The sequence below is a fragment of the Xiphias gladius genome, chromosome 21 (assembly GCF_016859285.1).
Source record: "Xiphias gladius isolate SHS-SW01 ecotype Sanya breed wild chromosome 21, ASM1685928v1, whole genome shotgun sequence".
NCBI lineage: Eukaryota > Metazoa > Chordata > Actinopteri > Istiophoriformes > Xiphiidae > Xiphias > Xiphias gladius.
In genome coordinates this window covers 995,251-1,021,960 of record NC_053420.1, presented here as the reverse complement: position 1 = coordinate 1,021,960, position 26,710 = coordinate 995,251, and the positions used below count along the sequence as shown (strand labels likewise).

The 26,710-nt window shown below is 42.9% G+C and overlaps 1 long non-coding RNA gene across 1 annotated transcript in view; it reads left to right on the top strand.

The window, feature by feature from the left end:
- LOC120782962 overlaps window positions 1-20,667 on the top strand; it is a 55,076-nt gene extending 34,409 nt beyond the window's left edge. Inside the window, exons 4-5 of the long non-coding RNA XR_005706285.1 lie at window positions 17,391-17,477; window positions 19,909-20,667. This is a non-coding gene — a long non-coding RNA (uncharacterized LOC120782962). The remainder of the gene's footprint in view (window positions 1-17,390; window positions 17,478-19,908) is intronic.
- The last annotated feature ends 6,043 nt before the right edge of the window (window positions 20,668-26,710 follow it).

Below are 26,710 nucleotides of genomic sequence, written 5' to 3'. Positions count from 1 at the left end.
TTTTCTCCCTACCCCCACTCGCCATCTCGGATGCAGCCTCCGGCCTCCTCTCATCTCGGCTAAAGCACCGCTGAGGGTAGGAAGGGACCGTCACACAACCAAGAGCAAAGTAAAAAGCTGCAGGAACAGAGACGTCTTATGAGGATTGTGGGAAAAGCAGTGTGAAAAACACTGGGCATTCTATATCTTTTTCCTTCTTTCTCACTCCTTTGTGCTCCACTATTTTCTCCGTCCTTCGTGCTTTTACATCTTCTCTCCTAGTTTTAACCCCATTTTTCTGTGGGAGTCTCTTTAGCAGCAGTATGTGCTGTTAACACACACACACACACAAAACTCTATTTCTAATAAGTTGTGAAATTTCATTCCTATAGTATACACTGCCTGGAGAGAAATAACTTATCGTGAAGGAGAGGCTTCTTCAGTTGCATTTTAAAGCACTTTATCAGAAATACCACACTAATACTGGGCAGTTCCTCCCTCTGCTCTGAAAAGAGCCTCAGGTCTTCGTGGCCTGGATCCCACCAGATGTTGGAAACTTTCCTTTGAGATCTTGCTCAATGTTGGCGTGATTGCATCACCAATTTCTGTAGATTTTTCAGCTGGTAAACTGTGGCCATAAAGGGAAGCACATGGTCAGCAACAACACTCAGACAGGCTGTGGCCTTCAAACCATGATTGGTTGGTATTAAGGGGCCAAAGTGGAGCCAAGAAAACCTTCCCCACACCATTACACCACCACCAGCAGCCTGGACTGTTGACACAAGGGAGGTTGGGTCTATGGATTCATGCTGTCAAGGCCAAGTTCTGACCCAACCATCTGCTGCCTCAGCAGAAATCCAGATCCATCAGACCAGGCTACGTGTTTTCCAGTCCTCAACTGTCCAGTTTTGGTGCAGCCTGTGTCCACTGCAGGCTCAGGTTTCTGTTATTGGCTGACAGGACTGGAACCTGACCTGTCTACAACAGCAGAAGACCGTCCACCTCAAGGTTGGACGCGTTGTTCATTCTAAGAAGCTTTTCTGTTCATCACAGCTGTAAACAGTGGTCACCTGAGTTACCGTAGCCTCTGTCAGCTCCAACCAGTCTGGCCGTTCTCCTCTGACCTCTCTCATCAACAAGGTGTTTTTAGTTTTTGGCTCCATTCTGACTAAAAACTCTGAAAATCCCAGGACACCAGCAGTTTCAGAAACACTCAAACCATCTGTCTGGCACCAACAATCCTGCCCCGATCAAAATGACTGAGACCAAATTTTTTCCCTCCATTCTGATGTTTGATGTGAACATTAACTGAAGCTCATGACCTGATTTTATGCACCGCTCCGCTGCCACATGATGAGCTGATTGGACACTGGCATGAATAAACATGTGAACAGGTGTTCCCAGAAAAGTGCTTGTGAATGTATAATCTGGTGCTGAAAAAAAAAAAAAGAAGCTTGTGTCGGTATCTGTTTATGTCACTACATCTGTATTTGGATTGATAGTGGAAAGAGACATGGCGTGCACTTGAATTCTGCTTCATTTTGTGTTGAGCTGTTTTGTACTTCCATTTACAGTATACTCCTGCATGCATACAGTATATCTGTACTGTAAGTGTAGTTGCCAAAAAATAACATTTTAACCAGGTTTTTGAATTAATCAAATAATTAAGCACGATTTTGTATTTGAACCCTTCAAAAATACGGAGAAATGCACGTCTAACCTGAGTTTAATAGAAGCTGTATCAGAGTTAATGGTTATGGTGGAAATGAAAAGTGAAAATAGACCAGTAGGTTACAACAGTGGAGAAAAAAGTTACATTGGGCCTTAGTGCATGATTTATATTAACGAATCGGACGTTGTGTATATAACAGGAGGAAGAGAGCAAAAAAAAGTGCCTCTCACACATGAACGTTTGCTGCTTTTCTTCGTCATATATGATGGAAAATGAAATATTTTAACAAAATGAGACGTCAGAGGGCGTCAGTTTGGGCTTTAGGAAATTGTGATCAGCAGTTAATCAGATAAGTTTTTGAGGAAAATTGTGACATATGTTGCTCCAGTTGCTCAAATATGAGGATTTGCTGTTTTTTTTTGTATAATGTATCATTGTGAAATGAATAAATTCTGTCTAAAGAAAGAGATCACCTGGGGCTCTGGAAAATTGTTATGGTTATTTATTTATTTGAGATAAAATAACTAATTAATTAATAGAGAAAATAAAAATATGAAAATTAGTAATGAAAATAAATGTCAGTTGCAGGCCTAGATACATACTGTACCTTACCAAGTGTACATGAGACAAACGAAACTAATCCAGAAGACAGAAAACTTGTTTGTTTGTTTTTGGTGAAGTCCATCTGCACATAGGCAGAGAATGAGGAGTTAATGTTGGCCACTTTTAGTCACGATACGATCTGCGATCCGGAGACATTTCTAAAGCATAATCATCATTAAAAAGTACCGACTGTGGATTACAAGTTACCCGGCACCTTATCACACCAGACAGAAAGGTATTCACATCGACCCAGACTTTTTTAACTGGATGACACCGGAGTTGGGTTCGGGTCCTGTTCCTTATCTGAGTTTTGGTTACATTCCTACTAGTTAGGCGGCTCAGATGTTGCTCTGCCGGATGTGACGCCCGTACCTTTACCTTACCAACAGTCACCACACACAAGTACTGAGTCTGAGTGACACATGCAAGACGGAGGACGGCCGTCACGGAGTACTTTGTTGACAGCATGAATGTTAGTGTTCAGAAAAGGTATTGTTGATTTGGTATTAAAAGGCATGCCTGTCAGAGCCGACAGGTTTCTTTTAAAGACGATCTTTCGGGCTTGTGTTAGCTAGTCGACAGTAGAGCAGGAGGTGTTACAGTGACACGCCATACATGTTAGACCGCTGGCTCATCATACCACTCAGTGATGCTGCGTGTGGTTGTGTCCACCTCACACACACACACACACACACACATTACAGAAGAAAGTACCATAAAGGATCGATCTGAGGTGTGACCAAAGCAGCTCTCCTGCCTCGGTGCTTTTAAAGGCTGCAGATGGAAACAACTGCAGCCTGAACTTGAAATAACTGCAGAGGCTGCAGAGTCACAATGTATATGGACGGAGGCAGTGGATACTGATCTGGTGACAATAAATAATGGAGTCGAGTAAAATGTTTAATGGACAGTTACAATAGCAATGAGAAAGTATCACAATATCGCATTTTTAGAAGCTGGACTCAGGCGTATCCAACTTCAGCTGGACGCACCTGCTCAGTCCCACAAGTCGTCGTCTGTAAATCTCGGGTACGACCCATAGGAGCGTCTCCTGAAAGGTGTACCCGACCTTTGTCCTCACGGTTCCAACAATGAACACGCAGTTAAGGTTGTGGAGCATCCATTGATAAAACGAACGACGATGACTATTGGTTTCACACAGGCAAACGAACAGCACTCTCCTGTGTGAGAGTCCTGCGTTTTGTGGACTCATCCAGCTCGACCTGGTCCTAACATGTCACTCTGTATACGTCACTAGACTTCCTCTTTTGCTCGCGTCATAATTAATACATTCGCTAGACGGCGCTTAACAGTAAAACGCATTGTGCACAGACGACCTATGGGCCCATTGTTTTACAGGACGACAGTCTCGCTCAGTCTGTATTTCACTGCGTCTGCCCTTGGAAATGTTCATGTTAAGTACGTCATTATGTTAGAGAATCACGTTTGCAATTCTCTTTATATTTGCTAGTTTTTCCGGGTCATTGTGCCCTTTGGGATGCCTTCTTCCACTGTTTCATGTCGATTCCTAAATACCACGATCCGACAGTTTCTCCAGTGAAGTGATGATTGCTCAGAACACACTGAGCTTGTAGAAGTGAACAGCGGAGTGGATTATGTTGCCGGAGAAGTTCTTATGGACTTTTTTTTTTTTTTTTTAATTCAGTTAAACCACCGTTAACCCAAGGTTACTGCAGCCGCTGGGGAAACAGCCTGGTATATAGTATAGTAGTATAGCATATTATAGTTTTCCTTTAAGGAAGGCTGGTGCTTAACATTTAACTCCTGGGTCATCAATGAGTACTTACTCACCTAATAGACGTTCTCTCTCTCGATCCTTCTCCAGCTCTCTCTCAAAGAAGTTCTTTGCTAAGCTTTAATGTTACCTCAAGTCAGGTGGAATGTGGAAGGCTTCTCCTTGATTTGCTGTGGTTCGGATTGTGCGTCACTTTGGAGAAAAGCATCTGATAGATGAATAAATGTAAATATAATGATAAAATATTTCTAAGGTATTGTACCTTCGGAAAGCAACTTAAACATTTTAATTGTAGACGAAGAGTCGCAGTCAGTGCCAACGTCAGTGACAAATATAGAGTTTCCTTTGATTGCCTCATAATTAAAGCCACCCCAGTTAAGCTGTTTTAATGTTGTGCAGCAGCAGCAGGAAATGTTGTGTTAGTTTTAGCAGTAAGATAATCCAGCTCTGACACGGCTGCAGGGGAGTGAACAGTGAACAGCGAGGCTGATATCAGTCAGATCAAATTTTAAACAGTAACACTGGATTACAGGCTGCAATTTTTCCTGTCTGTCCTGTGTGTGTTAATGTGTGTGTGTGTGTGTGTGTGTGTGTGTGTGTGTGTGTGTGTGTGTGTGTGTGTGTGTGTGCGTGCGTGTGAAGGCAATTTGAATCCAGTGTGGAAATGGTGGACCCCTCCACAAACAATCAAAAGTGCTATATAGGAAGAAATTAAAGAAAGTTAATACACTGAGTGATTGTTGCTGAAAAAATACCATGCCAACCATAAATTGTATGCTTGTAGGCTTGACCTCATTAGCGGCGACGGCAGGATTATATTTCATATTAAGCACAAGAACCGCCTGCACGCTTGTAGGCAGCCTCAAACGTCTGGGTTCCCACACACGCACATATGTCGACTCAGTGAGCAGGTGGGAGAGAGAGATTGATCCATGTTATTTTGCACTTAAGGTACCAACACAGCACCAACATAAAACCCTGAACAGCCTACCGCATGCGTTTCAAAGACAACAAAAACAACAACAGCCCGCTAAATAATAGGCGACAATATACTATATTACTATTGCGCTATATTGAATATCCCAGAGAAATGTGCAGTAACAGTGGGCATTAAGCAGGCGACGGATTCCCTTATTTAGCAGCATCATCGTAAGAACAGTTAGGTGCAAAGATAATAACAACAATATATACGACAGCAAGACCAAACCAAGCAGCTACAATCAACAATCAAAAAGCCAAATGAGAAAATAAAATGAAATCGTATTCCTTGGTATTTCATGTCCATTCTCCGTCTGTCACACTCATGCGGAACGGCCTCCGCATCAATTCCAGTATCATGATGGATGTTCATCAGTCCACTCAGTCATTTGTCAGTCATCGTATTCCTGAGATATGTCTTCAAGCGACGTAAACAGCAGAAGGAGCTGCCGGTTGAAACAGGCATCGTTAGGAAAACCCTTATGACAGTGTTTGTTTTGGATACAAGGCTGCAGACGATCTCAAAATCTGGCAGATGTGACTCACGGCAGGTGCAAGTATAGCAGTCATAGTCCAAGCTCCGCATCTGCAGTGTCAACATCGGGCCTCAGAGCACCACACTCCTTTATCTCCTGCCATTAAGTGTGTGTCAACAGTGGCAGTTTGTCAGGTAGATGGTCCCGGGCTTTAAGACGTGGCGGTGCAAGGCAATACTCTGTCCCTCACCCCTGTGATCAGATGGTCGGTGAACGGCAAGAAAAGGTTTCTTTTCCAGTACTCTTGACGGTTTGCAGCAGGTGTGTTAGAACTTTGCGTTTGTGTGTTGGCCTTGGGTTTGGCTCCTTCCCAGGGCTAAGATAAGAAATTCAGCTGTGCACAGTTGTGCACTCACATGAGTTGCTGTTGGCGAGTGTCTCGAAACTATGTATATTGCATTACTCCAGTCAATAAGTGCCTTCGTTCTCAGAATCATGTCTTCTGATGAGAGAATCGTGCAAGCTAACACAAAAAACGCCATCAACGCTTTTGCTGGGGTTGTCCCCCCTCTAGGAGGCTAGAATCTAGACTGTGATGCTTGTAGTTTGACAGTCAGATGCCCTTTGAGTCGATTCACACTGGCAATATCATCTTGAGAGGCTAAGGTCCCGCATAATGTGGATGTTTGCTGCTTTCACACATCATCCGAGTCCTTGTGGCTTGGACAACAGTCACTGAGGGGGGTATCAGCCACGCTAGATTCGTCCTGGGGCTTCCCACTTTGCAAAGTGGGTGGATCGTAGACATGTAGCTGGCCGCTAGCTTCTGTCATAATGTTAACGCCATCACTGCCAAGGTCACGATTAAGCGCCAGAAATGGTGATCACGCAATGACCCGATGGTCGGACTTCAAATGTATTTGCGTCACAACGTAAGTGAGGGGATGCAGCCAAAACATAAGACAGGATCTGCTGCTGTAACAAATCTTATTTTCAAAGATAGGATGTTAAAAAATGAACCAAATCATTGAAGAAATGTCCGCGCAATGCGTACGGGATCACGGCTGCCGCTGCCAATGGATTTCATGAAAAACTGAAGTATGAACTTTAGCGTCTCACTCCTGGGTCACCAGTGGGTCTATTTATCATATTAAACACGAAGATATTGCCGTTTTACAACATTCAGTAGTCACTTTTACCTCAAATAAGAGTTTTCATTACATTACATTCCAAACGTGACCTTATTTCTTATGTCAGACTGCAGAGTGAAATTGCTTCACAGGAGTTGCCTGCTGGTAAGAAAGATTGGACAGTTTACTGAAAGGTTAAAGGTTTCAATCCCCACCGCAGCTGTGTGATAAATTGCCCTGTCCTTGGCCCAGAGACTAAACCCCTGCCTGCTCACACTCACCCTGCTGAGCAGTGTCAGCTAGATGTCATGAATTAAATGTTCACACCTTACTCCGACACCACAACACTGCACCACGTTGTAGGCGTCCGACGCCCGACAGAGGCCCGTCGAGGATGTAAAGGTCATCACTCAAATACGTCAGCACCTCCTGCCCAAGGGGGATTATGGGAAAGTATTTGCCCTCCATGTGACACGCACTAAACTGTTGAGGCTACAGTGACGCATCACATTAAGGTATAAGCGATGGCAGCGATAATAGCACACTATCTGGTTTACCTCGAATACCGCACATGACATTTGACACGTGACAAAATTTCAAAAAGCCCGCTTGCTGTTGTGAGGCACGATGAGCCACCATCACTCTGTGACTCTGGGACGTGACTGGAAGGGGGCGCACTTTTTGAAAGTGCTCCACAGATAAAGATCATTATTAATATTATTATTATTATTATTTATTATTTATTATTCACTTGTAAGTCACTCCCTCATTTGTAAGTTGCTTTTGATAAAAGCGACTTATAAATGAGTAAATGTAAAAGTATTGTTGTTGTTGTTGTTGTTGTTGTGGCTGTTTTTTGCAGCGCCGCTCTCCAGTTTTCCTGTGGCCTGGGTGTGTGTTGTAGGCCACCACGAGTTGGCGAACACTAACCCGAAGCACAGTTTTGAAATACTAATTGGCCTCTCACATTATGCAGCAGAGCCCTTTTTTTTCCAAGATGAGCCACATGAAAACTAAACAGCACAACCAAGCTACCACACCTGGTCTGTTTTAATGGAAAATTTCATTAAAGTGGAGGATGAATTTGCAAAGTAAGAAAACACCTGCTTTACGGTGAGGTAGTTTTACTGAGTGTTCATGTTTACAGGTTTATGATTCACGATGACCGATATCAGGACCTGTATAACACCGTAATGATTTTTAGCGAGGTTCTTGGATAATTCAGATTAGAAACATGGTGCAGCACAGTTCTGGCTTTGGACAGAAAAAGCAACATTTGATTTAATTCTCTGATTAGTGAGTCACTGGTGTTACCTGTTGTTGAGTCCAATTTGTTGTTTCCCTGCAAACAATGAGCTGATTCTACCTTTGGTCCTGGATTGACACATGTGGTTCGAGTGAAACTTTCTCAACATTCCAGTCAAAGCTCTGCATGACGTGTTGTTTACTACATATTGGTGTAAGTACAGGAGATGCTGTAAATTCTGAAATAGTGTTCCCGTATAGACCTCAGTAGCAGAGAAAAACAGGCCTTTATGTTAGGGACAGACTTTTATTTCTCCTGTTCCCCTTTTAAAACAACCGCAACACTTCCTCCATCTTTGCTTGTTGTCGTTATAAATTCAGTGTAATGTCCATTTCATCCGTACAAGAGTCATTTCAGCCGCTCACTTTGCTTTTTCCCCCAAACAGCGTTAAGCTACCACGAATGAAACTCAACACTTCCTCCAGTATTTTCATAGTAAAAGTCTTGCTGCCTTACCTGTAAGGTTAGGCTTTTAATGTCGTGAAAAACCAAAACAGAACAAAAAAACCACCAGAGATCATTGAGTTTTGTTGGCAGTAGCTTACCTCTGATCAGGAGTACGGCAAAGGAGAAGCGTAGTCGTACCGATGAATTAGTGCTGTGGAAATGGACCGAATTGACCGTGTGAGCTGTTGTTGTTGGCTGCGGCCTTTATTAGAGACCGGCATTTATGTGTTCCTGCTGAACGCACCCCAGCCGTTGTTAGAGACTCGGCCGTTATGTTAATACCCGCTTTTATAAGAGAATTTACCTGGTCTCACCTTTTCTCACACCAGGGAATAAGTGCACACTGAGCAAATGCAGATATCCCAACACTTGATTATAAATGCAAACACAGCACAACTCAGGGTCTGTATAATTACAGTATATACAGTTTCTGGCATGTTATAAATCCTAAATCGCTGCGGTCATGCTTAAATTGGGATCCATTTAAAGATGAACTCATTGCCGCAGATAACATCATATCATGGAGCCCGGTCCCGGGGCTGCGTTACATGGACCGTTCCTCGGCTCGGCTCTAATTTACTGCTTATCTGGTCTAAGTGCACCTTTGGGTGCCTGTGAGCCGTCCCGTATCTGGTAGCTGGCTAACAGGCGGCACACGAGAAGTGGAAATAAGATGCATAGCACCCGGGGGAGCGTCCTAATCGGCCTGGCTGGCCTTTCGCAGGACGCCTGTGTGTATTTACTGGACATAGGGAGTCTGTGTGTTCTGCTGGTGTCAATATAATTGTGTTTCTGCGTCCCTTCGTGTGAGTGTGTGTTTCCAGTGATCATGGCAGTGTGAGCAGACTGTATCAGAGTGTTTTCCCTGCATCAGATATATTTGGCTTCGGGTCAAAGTACCAGCTGATCTCAACGGTTTCACTCGGTTTGTGTCATTTACGGAGACACAGTGGGGACAGTTGTCAGTAACATTGATTTATTACCCATAGTGCAGGGCTTGGCTTCTACGCTGCATCCCTCATAGAGGATATCAGTTTATTGCTCCTCTTCTCTGTTGGATTTCATGGCATTTTATTTTCACTACATTCGTTGGATCCGCACAGAAAAGAAATCAATAAGAGAAAGTGTCGCACCAGAGCTGTACACACACGAAGCAAACGAAGTCTGAGAAAAGGGTTTGATGCTGACCTCAATGTATTTAACTTCCCTGGCTCGACACATGGCTATGATAGTGTATGTTAAAGGACAATACCGCTGGTTCAGCCCAGCAAATCCCGTGTGCTTACAACTTACTGACGATTTCCCAAGTTCATGCAAGCAATTTTGAAATTTGTTTTTTCCTGCCTTCCAGGGGGTCATTGGTATTATTTCATTTCCCTACACTATCAAAATCAACTCACAGAGACTTGAAACTTGCTCAACATAGCTAATGCATCACAATGAAACACACATGTGCACTGGTTTTTAATGAACTTAATTAATCGTTGAGTTTTAATGCAGTTAAATCAGCAGAGTGATCTTTCAATCCTTCGTGGTGGTGCATTCAAGTGCTGACATCAAAGCTTCAGCACTCAGCTACCACTTAACACTGCTGACTTCAGAGTGGAAGACAGTCTCAGCCACCGACGGCAAATTAGCGCACCGTCCCTCGGGGCTCAGATGCACGCTCTCATTGGCCGATCAGGGCTTAAGACCCGCATAGGCTGAGTACACCATGAATAGTAACTCTCCAAAATGGCGATGCTTTCAAAAGAATTTTGTCAGACAGCGAATTAAATGATGAGGACATGATCATGCTTTCTACCTTGGGAATGGGACATTTGGAGCCGCTGTTGGAGGACGAGGCAGCGGCGCAGCGGATGAACCTCCCTGTGGGACAAACCGTTCTGATTCCGTGCTCTCTGGTAAAGCTGACAAAGTTGCTCATCCATCGTAGATGCACTGTCTTGCTCGGAAAATGGTTTACTTGAGAGAGCCGATACTGTCCAATCAGAATTCCTCACTGGCAGGAATGTGTACACGGCCGGATTGAGCTCCTGGGGGGCCCACGGCAAAAGATTTAACGTTGGGCCCCTGTTGACCTCCACTGTACATGTAACCCAGAAACCCACCAGTACTCTAGAGCTGAAGTGATTAGTTGATTAATTGATTCTTCAACTGGAGAAAAACTCATTGGAAACAAGGTTGATAACTGATGAATTATTTGGAAATTTTGCTTAATAAAAGAAAGGAAAACATTCTTTGTTATCAAATGTGAGTATTTGCTAGTTTTTCCCAGTTTCCTATGATAGTAAACTGAACATTTTTGTGTTTTTAACTGTTGGTCAGATCACAAAAGTAATTAGAACATGATCACTTGGGCCTCAGGTAATAATGAGGCATTTTTCACTTTTTTCTGACATTTTGTTCACTAAAAAAATGATTTATTTCTCACATCTGACAATTTTCTTTAATAATGAAAAAATTTAATGTTTGCAGTTGTAAAGTCCTTCTGTGATGGAATAATTTGACCTTGCCCAAGGTTTTCTGTCTGTTAATAACTTGAAATATGATTAAACACAATAAAACAACACAAGAGCACAATATAAACTCAAAAAATTCTCTTAAAACTAGTTTTCCGTCCACAAAACCAGGGCCACGGGATGGGGGATGGAGGATGGAGGACTCTCCACTTGATTGGAGCAAACTTCTAACAAATGTGCGATTAGGGAAATGATGCAGATCCAGATGATATGGAGTGAACTTGAGGATTTTGGGGCCCCTGGGGGTCTGAAGCCCCTGTACAGTTGCCTGCTTCGGCCGGTTGGTGATCCAGCCTTAAATGTGTATCTCCACCATGGTAATTAGTCCGTGTTAAAAATATTTTTTTCAAACTAAATCATAATTACCATCAGTTATAAATGCGGACTTGTGTCACAACGGGCGATGCACTGAATTAAGGTGGGTGCATCACCTGAGCATTTTATTTTGAAAATGGTCTTAGATCCTAGAGCCCGCATGAAACTATTTAAAATTCTTAAGGAAACATTGGACTAAGTGCCAGAATTAAATCCTGAAATAATGAGATAGAAAAATTTAACTGCGTCTTTCTAAAACTTCACATGGAATCACCCAAGGGTTCAATATGCAGAGCCAGTAGAGCTGGTACAAAGGCAGCCCTGGTTGTTTGGGATAATTAGGGATGCTGCGTTACCCCTCTCTTCTTCAAAGAGATCATTCCATGAAAATATTTTAATTAGTGTAATTATTGCATTTTAAAACACTGAAAATGGTCAAAAAGAATAAAAAGAAGTAAAACAAATCTTATTTGATTATTTAAAATGCTTTGGACAAAAACCTTGTCCTCTTCTTTGACATGTTGAGTGTCCACCAGTGTCCCACCGGTGGACATTCTCTGTCACATCAAAGGATGTTTCAGCCTTTTGTGACAGTTATTGACCTTGCTATTCTTAGCTACTCCGTCACCAGCAGTTAGCAAGACACATTTGCATAATTTTCTTATAATAATAATATTTAATAATAATAAATATGTAGATTAAACTGCAGTTTTAATTTAAAAAATATAATTTAGGGGTGTCACACAAAAGGACAACAAAGCTTACCACTTTTAGTGGTTTAAAAAAAGTTAAATATTTGAAAAGTTCTGAGATAAAAACTTTCCATATGTGCGTCATGGGCTTCAGTGGGGGCTTCAGTAACATGACCCCGAATGGGTCCTTCAGCTAAATAAAGTTGTCCTTGGAATTGCCCGATTAATGTCAGGATATGGTGTCACATTGGATGAAGTGGTTTTCAGTGACAACATGAATCAAGTTCCTACGCTTTTAGAAATGTGTGGATGAAAAAAATGATGGACATTTACTAAAAAAGACCCTTGTAAATTTATGCCTAAGGTATTTATCAACATTTTTAGGCTTTTATTTTTAATTTATAAAAGTTATAATTTATTGAACCATTGCTTGAGACAGTCACACCCTAGGACAACTTTGAGATTTGGCTCAAAAATATTTAAAAAATCCAATAACCAAGCAGTTTTTAAAACAACAGGTCCATGTTAAAAAAAGAAATGTTTAACTATTTATTGTAATTTAAATGATGACAATACTCATTATATTCATTTTTATCTTGTGTGAGAGTAAAATGCCAGGACACCTCAACAACCCACTTGCATCTACATATATTTTGCTAATAATTTGTACTCATTATTCAGAAGCTGTACTTGTACCGTTCTGATACGTACTTAAGCTCCCCTCTAGAGTTTTCTTGTAAACAGACTTGGTGTTTACATTTAGCGTTACTCTCCTTGAAGTCTAACAAACATGTTGAATGCATTTCCTTCCTCATAAAACATTTAGAAAGATTTTTTGAACCTTTTGAATACTGCATTGTTAAATCCGTTTTTACTAGCTATCGGTCTTCCTCACTGCCGTCGTTGGCACATTGCTACCTCCACCTGGTAGGCTCCCCTCACAAAAGAGCTCCTGAACTTCTGTGGCATCAGCCAGGTCCAGGTCCTGTGTCCACCTCAGTCAAGAGAGAAGGAAGCAAGAGAGAGACTACAGAGGATTACCTGGAGGAGGTCAAAAAGAAAAAGGTAAACCAACCGTGAAAGTCTGGCCAGATGTGCAGCAGAGGCTGAGGGCAAGGCTGGCAGTCAGATGGCTCAGCGCATAGCAGAGTCAAATGCTCTGAGGAGGGTCTGAAGGGAAAAGTTAGCTGAGCTCACCAACATTGAGGAAGAGATTGCGACCAAGGGAGAAGAGCTCAGATTAATGTAGTCTAGTTCTTGTGTACACGCACACACAAATGCACACACATTACTCTTGTGTATTCTCAGTTCTGTGTAGTCACGATCAGTTTCCCTTGTATCCTTTGTCCTTTTTACATTTCATTCATAAGGTCTTAAAAGGGGTCTTAAAAAGTCATTAAGGAGGAAGTAAAGTCTCGTTGAATCCTGCAGAAACCCTGATTACCCGTGTACATGTGTGTGTGCGTGTGACAAATGCAGGTAGCGAACAAAATCCACTCATACAAAACTACTCCAAAGTGCTACCAGTGGTCAAACGTCCACAGGGTACCCTTAAATAAAGGATCTGAACACTTTCCTCGCCAGTGATCAACACCGCCCATGATGCTGCAGCCCCCAGTGGAACGTAGTTAGCTAACGTAATGTCCGTTTCATCGTCTCCTTCTGGAGACCTCTCCCTGTAGTCCGAAGCTCTCTCACCATTTTTTTCTCTCGTTGAGGTGGTTTTTTAATGTACCTTGGTGTTCGAATCATAGTTCTAGCGGTGTACCTGATTAGCTTTGAGGCTCGCGTTTGCCCCTCAGACAGCATTTGTCTCCAGGCTTGGTGCTGTCTTGCTGGGGTACTTGACTGTAGTTTTCTTCTGCACGATGTGCCCTGATACCTACTGAATCTGTGGATATTCTTAGGTAGACAAACAGTGAATCCCTCTGTCCAGAGGTGGGTATATGCTCTATACCTGTGCGCACACACCACTGCACACCTGTACACATCCACGTGTATGCCAAAGCAAATGTGTGTTTACTACTATGAATCTTTCGTGTAAGTTTGGGTGTGTTTTTGTGTTTAGTGCCTCCAGGTAAGCATCAAAACAAACATCATACTTTAATGAGATTCTCAGAGCCCAGGCATCTGTGTTGGCAGCCTGGAGGCTCCTCCTGGGAGAAAGAAACCTGCATGGTGAGACCAGGTGGTAGGAAACTCTGACAGCTCTCTACCACCACGACGTTTTCTCTCATCAGAGCCAGAGAGACGCAGTGGTTCGTCGGACGCAGGGTAGCGGTGGCTCGGTTTTGGGAGAGCTACCAGCCTCCTTTGTGTCACTGCTTTAAACACACGCAACACCATCCACACACACGATGCCGCAAGAGGAAACCTCCCTCCTGCTGCGCTGTTCCTGAACAGCAGGAGGATCACGAGGAGTCCAGGAATGCAAGTGGAGCCGTATGCTCAGAGTCAAAGCGGATAAATCAAACCTGCACTCTGGATTTTCCGGCTCCAGGAGCTGACACAACCCACAAAGCTCAGGCTTTAAAACAGCCTTTTAAAAATGTACGGGTGATGTTACAGGGACAACCTCCAAATTTTGCCCAAGTCATTGGTATAGCTTGCAAAAAAAGTCAGTCTGTCTGGTCAGACAAATGCGAAGAACAGCATGGCTTTAATCAAGATCTCTGAGTGCATCTGAGTGTAGCTGTAGAGGTAGTGTGGGTTCAGAATGTCATTGGACAAGCAACAGAACTTGTCAGGTTTTTCAGATGCCTCATATGCCCCATTTTTAGGTTTCCTTGAGAAGGATCCCTCGTCGCTGTCTGAATTATGATTCTGGTCTGGCAGCAACCGAGCAGGAAGTTATTATTAGTGCCATAAAAAATTGTAGGGAGGTAGATATGGATTCATGGGTCAATAAAGTCTGTGACTCCAACACAGGAGCCAACCGTTAGTTTCAGTCAATGCTGAACCTTTTCCTAACCTTAACCAGGCAGTTTTTCGATCCATGCTAGCAGCACATGAAACAGTTTTAGAAGTGATGCTGTCTCGCTGATGAGGGCATCAGATCAAAAAATATCAAGTCATACTTGTCGTTTGCAAAGGCGAAGACAAACAACCTATCCCGTTTAGTTTGGAGATCTTGTTGCGTAGTTGAGTTCGGGCCGGATCCTGTTGTAGGCAGTTCACCTTGAACTGAGCATCTGTGAGGGAGAATGTTTGTTTGTTGAAATCTGCAGTGACAACATTTAACTGAATCACTACCTTTAAAACCCAAATCCAGTGGATTGAATGTTGTGGGCGCTTTCCTTACAGAGCATAGATGTCGTCACTTGCTAAATGTTAACAATGTGAGCACTGGTCTTTAAACCTGCACCATGCACAGTACATAATGTTAGCGCTTTTCCTTTGTCTGTTGCAGAGAACACCCTTAGATTGAACTGTCATTCCCAGAAATGAAATCACAAATCACTGAGTTAATTACAGCACTTCTAGAAGAGCTTTTCAAGTCATTGTACATTTAGTTTGATCATTGCAATCCTGAAAACTCATTACAAAGTCCCATTTGCAGACATGAGTAAAATTTATACACAGGCTTTACAGGTTTTCCATTATAACCTTCCACATTTTACACTATTATTTAATTTTTTAGACTTCAGTATTTGTGCAGGGGTTGTTTATTACAGCCGATCATCAGCAGGAGACTTTGGTGGCAAAATTCCTGAATATATGGTTTCACAAACAGGAAATCCCTAAAACTACATTCTTAAATGAAGCTGCAAGTACCAAACATTTCCTGTCTAAAACCAACTGAAAGCAGGTTTCCATTTCTTGGAAGTGTATAACATACGTGGGTTCAATGATATTTTTATTAAAGTATAGAACAGAGTGATTGTTTTTCCTTGTTATGTTCGGCCAAGGTTTTTTATTGAGCAATATCTCCAGTGAGAATGAGTCAGACACAGGCTCTGATTGAGAATGGGAATGGATCAGCCCTGCTTTTGATTGCCGAGGGACAACAGACACTGTGACTCAGACCATGTAATTACAGACTTGACCTTGGCATTTCTGATGGCCTGTAACGAAATTTAGAAGTACCCTACCTTTAAAGTGTCATTTCCACGACTGGATATTATTCATCATGTGTGACTGCAATTGATGTGTGATGTTTGAAAGCCTGTAAAGATGTATTTTTAGACGCTAGGATGACATTAGTCATTCTGTTTCTGAAATGTATTTACGCACAGAGGCTCATTCTTGACCTTGGGATTACATATAAGTGATTACAGTTCCTCTACCTTTTGGCTGTAACCTACAGCCTTCTTCAGTGAGTCGAGCTTGGTAAGGATAGAGTACATGACCCGAGTACAGAACTTTACAGGTTGACCTCTTGTTACTCCGTGGGATGACACCTGAGTTAAACTGGCCAAAGAAGGCTGTGGGACACAGCTGAAAGTGAACCTGGAGATGGTCAGATATAGTTCTTATATCTGCTACAAGAAACAAATGGACACATAGATTTGATGAGCTGGATAAAAGAAAAAATGTATCTTCTTTACCCTTTAGGGAGATGGAAATCAAAACACGTCGCACAACCGGTAAATGTTAAGGATGGAGGTGATTTGAAACCACTGTGTTTTGAAAGAGAAAAATGTAGAATGTATTTGAAGTGCTCTACTATGTATTTATGGTCACGGGTATTTTTCCTGCAATTTTTGCTCTTTTGTACATAGCATTTCTGAAGGAAAGGATGACTGTAATGTTTTGTATATATGGTATTTATGGTGATTTATTGGTCACATGACAGATGTATGTGTTGTCTATCAGGAAATCGGAAACAGCCTCAGGTAATCTGACGAAGGCAAAACATGAACCGAAAACATTTGGTGAATAAGGCTACCGGAGAAGAGTTGTGCGGCACGGACTTACATTGAAGCTCAGGCTGATTAGCTCCTCGCTGTATGTGAGTGCTGGAAGTCAGAAACTTTTACCCTTAAGGAATAACCTGACAAACATGTTATTTAAACACTATTTTTAAATACAAAAAAACCAATCGGTATTAGTTTTACTGTAGTTGATAGAGTGAAAACTGTTTTCAGTCTCAACATTTTCATGTCTAGAAACATACAGATACACTCAATACATACAGGTGAGGTATTGTCATATATGCACATATAAATTCATGTTCTGACTTATAGCCCCACATATACTCATCCTCAACTGTACCTACTCTTCAGAGATGTTTTATTATATTAAGGTCTGCTAAAGGTCTGCTCCTCCATTTTAGAATCCTCTATCTGCGACCCATAATGCAAAGAGAGGATTGAGGGAGTGATCGCTGTCATTTGCTATGGCGGGTGCCTTGACCGTGATGGCCGTGTTGTTAAGCTCTCAGAGGTCTGGTGCCGGGAGCCCAACGAGTTTGTTTGCGGTATGTCTGACACTGTTAAAGTTTGTTTTGTTCTTTCAGTTTTTGCTTTTCTGGGATCATTTTGGTGCCTGCATTTGAGAGCGGACAGTAAAGAGATGACGGGAAACGAGGGGAAAGAGATGGGGAAGGACTTGCAACAGTGGTCCCTAGCTGGAGTTGAACCAGGAACGCTGTGACTCATGGTCAGTGCATACGGGACGCCTACTGTTGGGTATTATTATTATCACATTACAATATTATGTGAATATTCAGAACCACGCAGCTACATAAAATCATATATATTTACAAAAATCTAAAAGAAAATCAAAGATTTAGCTCAGAGAAAACATAATCAGAAGAAGCCCATGCCCCTTTTGATCCCGCTCGTTAAAGGAATCCACTCTCTAAATTAAAGGTATACTAAGCGGGACTAGGCCTAGTGGGCTGAACACCCACTGCCCAAAGGTTGCAGCCCAGAAACGCCCTGAACACAACAGAATAAGAAGAAAATAAGGAAATACAGGCAGAGGGCAGGGTCGGTGCAGATAAATACACCGCCACACACTTCTAGTGGGTCATAAGCGATGATTGAGAGGGATTACTTTTGTACGAGTCTATACATTGTTTGTTAGGTCAATCTTGCGTATTATACCTTTCGGTATACAGTGCATTCAGAAATTATTCAGACAACTCCACTTTTTTTTCACATTTTATTATGTTGGAGCCTTTATGCTAAAAATATTTAAATTCATCTTCCCCTCATCGATCTCCACTCAATACCCTATGATGGCAGAGTGAAAACAGAATTTTATATAAGTCTGCAAATTTATTAAAAAAGAAAAACTGAATGATCACATTGACATAAGTATTCAGACCCTTTGCTGTGACACTTGAAATTTAACTCAGGTGCCTCCCAGTTCTCTTGATCATCTTTGAGATGTTTCTACACCTTGACTGGAGTCCACCTGTGGTGGATTCAATCGATTGGACACGATTTGGAAAGGCACACACTCGTCTATATAATGTCTCACCGCTGACAACGTATATCAGAGCAGAAACCAAGCCATGAGGTCCAAGGAACTGCCTGCAGAGCTCAGAGACAGAATTGTGTTGAGCAACAGATCTGGGGAGGTTTCAGAAAAATTTCTGCTGCATTGAAGGTTCCCCAGAGCACAGTGGCCTCCATAATTCTTCAATGGAAGACTTTTGGAAGAACCAGGACTCTTCCTAGAGTTGCCGCCCGGCCACACTGAGCAATCGGGGAGAAGGGTCTTTGTAAGACAAGTGACCAAGAACCTGATGGTCACTCTGGCTGAGCTCCAGAGATCCAGCGTAGAGAAGGGAGAAACCTCCAGAAGGACAATCATCACTGCAGCACTCCACCGATCTTTGCTTTAAGTCAGAGAGGCCAGACTGAAGCCTCTCCTCAGTGAAAGACACATGAAAGCTGCTTGGAGTTTCCATGAAAGAACCTAAAGGACTCTCACACTTTGAGAAACAGGATCCTCTGGTCTGATGAAACCAAGATTGAACTGAAGTGTCATGTCTGGAGGAAAACAGGTACCACTCATCACCTGCCCAGTACCATCCCAACGGTGAAGCATGGTGGGGACAGCACCATGCTGGGGGGGGGTTTCTTCAGCAGCAGGGACAGGGAGACTGGTCTGGGTTGAGGGAAAGCTGAACGGAGCAAAGTAAAGAGAGAACCTTAATGAAAACCTGGTCCAGAGCACTCAGGACCTCAGACTGGGCTGAAGGTTCACCATCCAACAGGACACTGACCCTAAGCACACAACCAAGACAACGCAGGAGTGGCTCAGGAGGGAGCCAATCGAACATCTCTGGAGAGACCTGCTATTGGCTGTCCACTGACGGTCCCTGTCCAACCTGACGGAGCTTGAGAGGATCTGCAGAGAAGAAGGGCAGAAAATCCCCAAATCCAGTTGTGCAAAGCTTGTGTCGTCAGACCCAAGAGGCTGTAATCGCTGCCAAAGGTGCTTCAACTAAGTACTGAGAAAAGTGTCTGAATACTTATGTCAATGTGATATTTCAGTTCTTCCTTTTTAATACATTTACAAAAAACTCTAAAATTCAGTTTTCACTTTGTCATCACGGAGCACTGAGTGTAGATTGATGAGGGAAAACATGAAATTAAACGATTTTAGCATCAGGCTGCAACAAAACAAAATGTGAAAACAGTGAAGGCTCTGAATAATTTCTGACTGCACTGTACCGTGTTGTCACGTGTGTCTGTCACCTAACCAGCCTGTCATGTCTGTCTTTTACCAGTAACAGGTTTCCACCTCAGTGTAGTTCAGCCTTTTAACACCTCAGTGCCTTGTGTCCAACTCACTCACTGAGTCAAGTTCGACACTCGCTGCTAAACATCAAGTGCGGGCACCTAATGTCGAAAGGTGCTGGGGATCAAAACGCACGCCAGTGGGGAGGCTTGATCGCCGTTGCAACAGACACACACCTGTTAGATAGGAACACACGGACAGCTGAAGATGAGTGGTTTCAGTATTTCAAGAGTCAGAAGATAAAGAAGAAAACCACTCCTCCTCTCTGTTTCTCAGCTCACGTCTTCCGTCTCTTTCCGCATCTCTCACTTTGCACCTCCTCTTCCTCCTCCAGCTTCTCCGTCTTGGTGAGAATTGATACATAATGGCAGCAGTTGGACCGTGAAGTCGAAGCCTGCAAATAACAACACGTATAGCGCCTGGGTTGCCATGGCGACGGACTCGCAGCCCACAAGGCGCGATGGGAGCCGCTGTAACGCTGCGGGTGTAATGTCAGTCGTCTTCCTCGGCATCTTCCCACCGCCGAACATGCACACGAGCCCTTCCCTCTACGTGGTGGGGGGATTTTAAATGTCAGTTTATTTCTACACGGCTGTATTTTGGAAGAAAGAAAACACAACTCGTTTTTCATCACCATTCACGCTACAGCGCCTATGACCCCATTCACGCTCTCATGTTCCGCTCAGAGAGTGTATCTCAGACCTCATGATCAGGACAGTAGTGGTAAATAAAAAGCTGTCCTCGCCTCAGCCCAGAAAGACGGAACTTTTCAGTCTCCATTCTCACACACACACACACACACACACACACACACACACTCTATAGTCTTTATTAACGATCAGTGTTTGACTTGTAGATGAAAAATAACTATTTTGTGTTTCATAATAACTGAGACTATCTTCAAATGTCACTGCTATGTCCACAAAAGTTACTGCTGTAAACACCAATTTAACAACCTAACACACAATAACATAAATAATACACTGCTGTGTAGTGTTAGTCTCCTGTATTAAAAGCTCTGTCAGTCATTTCATAGCAGGGATCAAATCTGGTGTTTTTAATTTTGTTACTGGAGCTGCCCTTTTGTTTACATATGGATTAAAGTTCGTGTCTATAAAAATAACAAACCTCGACAGGAATTCATCTCGACAGAGACGTGAGTTACCATTCCTCTTTTTCTGTCTCTTTAATGTGAACATTTCTTTCCACCCGATTCCTGGGCTGCTTATGAATTTGTTCAAGTCTCTTTTCCTCCTCAAACTTTTTCTTTAAATCTCGGATCAGTTCTTCTTTACTTCAGCTTGTTTCTACGTTTTGTAGGAAACATAATTCCAACCAGATCACGTTTTCTATCAACATAAAGATGAAATGTTTTTAATTTACATAGTCGACAAGCGACAAATGTGTTGATACTGAACGTATCAGTCAAATGTTCAGAGACAACGTGTTTGTTTTCCACCAAAACGTCTGATCCTGCAGAACAACATCCACCTGTGGAGACTCCAGCATCATTAAACTGGTTTATGGTTCTGTTCAGACTCTCGCAGACCCTGGTTCAGGTTCGGGAAAGATCCCGGTCTGGTTTGATACAGAAAAAGTTCACAGTGACTTCAGACACAACCTGTTTATTTACATTGAACCAAAACCGCTATCTTTGCTAAAGCTTAACCAGAGAGCTGCTGTTGTCTGTACAACACACAGGGGACTGGATGTGGACCTGGTCTCAGGTCTGTCAGTCCTGCGCTTTGTACGTGGTCCATCCACCCAGACCACCTCCTGGAGACTCTGCAGCCGTTAATAAATGTAACGCTTCACTTATTTCTTCAAAAAACAATCCTTTTACCTCTGAAGATAATCTAGCCAGCGACTATGATGCCACCACAACGGAAGTGGAAATAAAGTTTAGCGGCATACGAACAAGGTTGAATTAGGTCATATGAGACGAAAGAAGGCACTCGGTGAAGTAGTTAGGTTGCCCACCCCGAGCTCCTCCGCTGCCGTTCATAGATGTGCGACTCCATTCGTTTTAACAGAAACATTATACGAGTACGTTTCCTACCAAACGTATTTACTGTTGCCGTTTAGTTGTATAGAGACATGATTTCTAGGAGACAGCGTTGAGTTTCTCCCTCTCCTCTGTCTCCTTATCATAGAACGTGCAGAGGAATCGGAGGAAACAGGTGTAAAGTGTGGGTAAACACTGGGGGAGCGCTGCTTAAACACTGTTTCAGAATTTGATAGACGGGTAAACAGTGTTTACACGCATTTGACCTCCACTGCTGCCCTGCTCGTATTTCAACAAATAATCAAAAGCCTCTTCGGTTGAAGTGGCGCTCAGAGATGATCGCACAAAGTATCTTGCTTCTTCACCCTTAAACGAAGCAATAAATCAGAGAAAGAAATGCCAGAGTCGGTGAGCTCATCTTGTTCATTATGAAGGTGAAAACAGAAGCATGTCTCACCATTACACTGCAGAGTCATGGCTTTGTCAGAAATTGATTAATGTTTCAAAACAGGCCATTTAAGGAGCGTAATTCGGCGAGGTCCGACTGGACCGGCCGTGCGATGTGATTATTAATTTGTATTAAAGTGATTCTCAAATGCCGATAGTTCCCCCGGTATTGTTTTTTGACAGTGAACTCGGCGGCAATCATAAATCATACTTTTCTTCTATGAGGCAGTACAAGCTGTCCCGTCCAAAAGCAATTCATCATCTTAATAAATGTGTCAGCACTGTGCTTTTTTATATTCTCACTTTTTTCTTCTTCTCGTTTAACTCAAAGATGGAAGAGTTAATCCTGACACTTAAGATTTAAAGTGCACAGATCGAAATGAACAGGAGAAATTAAAGCCGTGAAAATGGAACTTCCCCACCGGCTTTGTCCCTGTGGGAAGACTTCGGGAACCATTATATATAAGGAATCTTTCAGATTCTCAGATGAACAGTTGAACTTCATATTAAATCCACTTATCCGAGTCAGTGTAATAAGATTATAGTACATACAGTTTACTATCTGTTTATCCTGGCCTCAGGAATGTCCATCACATCAAGTCATTTTCCTTTTTCCAGAGGGAATCCAGTTATTCTGTCCTGTAAACACCCCAGAGGTGGGTGATGCAGCGACAGGACCGCCGCCTGCTGCCGTGGCTCAGCCAGCTCTCGAACGGGCCCACTCCCTCCCATTCACAGCCAGGAGGCGGAGAGTCGCCTGGAGCTGTAATGTTGAGAAGAAAGGCGCCATCTGAGCCGAGATCCTCCGACGTGTCCTCCATCATAAACATGAGTGGCAAATCACAGGGGCTTCCCTGCCTCCTGTTTCCCTGCGATGATTCAACAGTCAGTTCGGTGGCCGGTTTTATAGAGAGAGTAGACGTTTTAGTAAGAGTGAATCTGCCAGTGTTGCCCCTCTAGCCGTGTAAACGTAGCAATGCCAAAACCTAAAAATACTCCATTACAAGTAAACATTCTGTCTGCGATACACTCAGTTGACAGTTTATTTTCTATCACTGAGGTCGGGCTGAATAACGGACACGTCTCTGTTCAACAGCAGCTCGAACTGCTGCCTCCACGCCGATCAAACTGGGGATGCACGCCGTCTGAAACAGCTTCAGCACAAACAGAACATGCACGAAGGAGGATTAGTTACGACCGATTTAGCTTTGGCTAGGTGTTCCTAATAAACTGACAACTGAGCGTATGGAAAATAACAAGCGTGTGTTCAAAATTGCCATGGTATCAAATGTATTCATTAAGAGTAAACTTTACTTACAAGCTTTTAAAGTTTGTTTAGAGTGAGTCTCTTGGAGTTAGTCAGCCATAGAAGTGTTTCAAAAGCTCAGTTCAACCTGAAGGAACTTCTGAAGCCTCGTGTAACAAAGGAGAAAAATTCTACGTGAACGCTTTTGTCCTGACGTCTTCACTGCAGAAACAGACCAGACACCCATCATGGGTTTGACGGCCAAGAACCTCTACGCTCTGCTTTTTTTGGTTAAGTTCTCGTATGTGTTCATTAAGGGAGGACGGGGTCTTGGAGCAGAATCCTCAAACAGCTGAGCATTTTTTGCCCAATTCAGACAGCAGCACACACAGACGTTTTGGAGTGTCTCAAAATTGCCCTTAACTACAGTCCTTGAGTAAATCGTAATCACTTACATTCCTGGGCTCTACGGACTTTGTAGGCACAGTGTACATGTGACTTAATAGCGCCTAATTTTAGGAATCAGATTTCAAATATCCAATTAGTATGTGCTAAGTAATAACTTCCGTCATCGTGCCACAGGCCCTGGCGTTTATAATATGGCTCACTGACTGTATTATACCCTCAGCAGATTTGTTGTACCTACAAGCCAAACCGTAATTTATTGGCACAAAGCTAAGACATTCAGGGAAATGGCTCCGAATAGAGTAACCGTGACCCGCATTCTTCTTTCTGCGGCTGTTTTTCTTCTCCTTGTACCGAACGCTGCCACATCTGCAGCAGAAGCTATAATCAGCGGCGGAAGCCATGGTATTCTAAACAGATGATTATCACTCTCTCATTCTCATATAGTATTTTAATGTTGGAACACGTGCCCCGCAATTAAAGCCAACCCATGTAGGATTATTCTGAATAAGTCAAATGAATTGTGTGACCAGCCGTGACGTGCCACCTCCTCGGCTTGCTTCTCTCTAAAGGCTTATTTCATTTCCTCTAACCTTGGCTTTCAGTACCTAACTCCTCAGGATGGCTGTTTTTCATATTTATCAGGGATTTGAAGCAGGAGAGAAGCTTTAAATTACCAAATGAAAGGACAAAGCGCATCATGCAGGCTTTTTTTTTTTCCCTGATAAAAGTCAGGGAGTATTTTCAGAGAATTAGAACGGACCGTGTGGACTCACTGCAGTCTCTAAAATTGACAGTCCAAAACCTTTGATTCTCTATTATTGAAAAGATTGGTGTTTTAAGGAATAAACCGTAAGAACGGCACTATAATTCCAGCTCCCATCAGTGTTGACCGTTACACACATGAAACTTTTCCATCAGCAGAGGCAAAGTAATGACTGAGCTGAGAGGTCGATAAACAGTATTTACGTCTTGGCTTTATTATTGTCCTTCTCGCATTTTGGGGCAAAGAAGGTGAGACGTCGTTAAAGATAATGTAAGGTTAAGGCGGGGCACTATTTTTTGGCTAAGGTTAGGGAAAGGTCTGTCTGTAACTCCAGATATAAAATATTTCACATTTTACATAAACAAGACAAATTTTTAAAGACAAAATAGAAACATAGTCACATAAAACCAACAAATATATAATCTGACATGGAGTCAGACGTTCTTTGTTAAGTTTCAAAAAGATATCACCACTCAGAATGTGCTCTTTCCAACATCTGAGAAGATCATTTAAGGGTTGAGTGGGTCGGATCCCGGTTTTTGATCCAGCTGTTTATCTGTTTTACTGCCCACTGGGACTTAATGTTAACACTTAACACTCTTCCTCTGTCCCACGTCCATTTCACAGAACATACTATGTGAATTAATCAGTGCAGGAAGAGGCTAGAAAGAGTTAAAATATCTGCGATTTTACATTTTGGATGTTGGTCATCCATTTTAGTTTTTCTTGCATTTTTTGACCCGTGTTAGCAGCGCGGCTCCAAGGAGGGCGATGTCAGTCTGTCAGGGTTTTGGTTGGTCCACCGCTTTGGTTCACACTAAAACACCTCAGCAACTATTGGATGGATTGCCACGAAAATAGGGTCACATGTTCATGTTCCCCTCAGGATGAACTGCAATAACTTTGGCGATCCTCTGACTTGTCATCTAGCGCCACCATCAGGTCGACATTTTAATTTGTCCAGCACTTTGGTTTATGACCAGGTAGCTGCAGAATAAATGACGTTCCCATCAAACCCAGCCGGACACTGCGTTTAATGCTAATTAGCAAATGTTAGCATGCTAACATGGTTCCACTAAGTTAGTGAACATGGTAAAACATTGCACCTGATAACCTTCAGCATGTTAGCATTGTCGTCGTGAGCGTGTTAGCAGGCGGCAATGCCGGCAACACACTGGGAAGATGTAGAGTATCTGAGATTTTACAATTTTTAGGTCTCATTATTTTTTGATTGAATTCCTTCACATCAGTTGCACTAAAGAAGATGGAAATGCAGTATTTTTCAGTGCAGCAGCTCTTCAGCCCATTTCTTGCTCTCTTTTGTTTTGTTTTCTACATGGATGTAGAGAGTGAGAGAGAGGGGCAGCGACTGGTGTGTTTTCAGGTGTGTGATGTCCCATTAGTCCGTAAGCAGCAGCAGCAGCTCAGCACAGAGCTTCAGAGACCAGCACCATCTGGCTCAGTGTCACTGCCTCACGATGGATGATGGAGCTCTGCTGCGCTGTGCGCCCGCCTGCCTCCCTGAGCCTTATAGCAAATACAGGACGCTGTGTTCACAGACAGTTAGAGTCGGGGATTTTACACGTGCGCGGACCACGTTGTTGGCATTGCTCCCGAAGTGAAAATGAGAGTTCAGCTCCACCGTGACTGCAGGGTGCCCTTGAGCAAGTACACCGAAGACTGTGTCTGATTAAACTGTTTGCTCCTCTGCAAAAAGCACATTTAACACTTGTTAATGTTAAAACTGCGACTGCATTTTTGATTTGCGTGCGGGTTTCCTACCTGCATCATTTGGGTCCTACAGGAAACTGCATGAAGCCGCCGATCAAACAAGATTTGACTCTTTCATTCTCCCCTTGAGCAAGGCAGCGCACCTGCCGCCTACTACAGAGGTGCAGCGCTGTGCTTTTCATTGCTTTCAACCAGTCCGTGCTATGCATCCTGATCCGGCTCTTGTTGAAACCTTCCCAGATGAGCATTTAAAGCTTGAATACAGTTTAGTAGGAGTGCTCTGCTAATGCATTCCGTGTCATTGTGAGGCAGTGGAAGACAGCAATGAAACCTTTCAGGTTTTTAATTATGCATTTGAAGCGTTCATGCTCAACACTCATACCCATGTGGATTCCATATTCTCTCCATCCTTTTAATGTGCTACAGAGGACGATGTCATGTTTTTTTTTTCCTGTCCCACTGGCATTTGTGCTTCATCTGTATGGAGGAAGGCAGGCAGAGAGAAAATATGTTGTGTGACTGCGAATCCCTGAAAA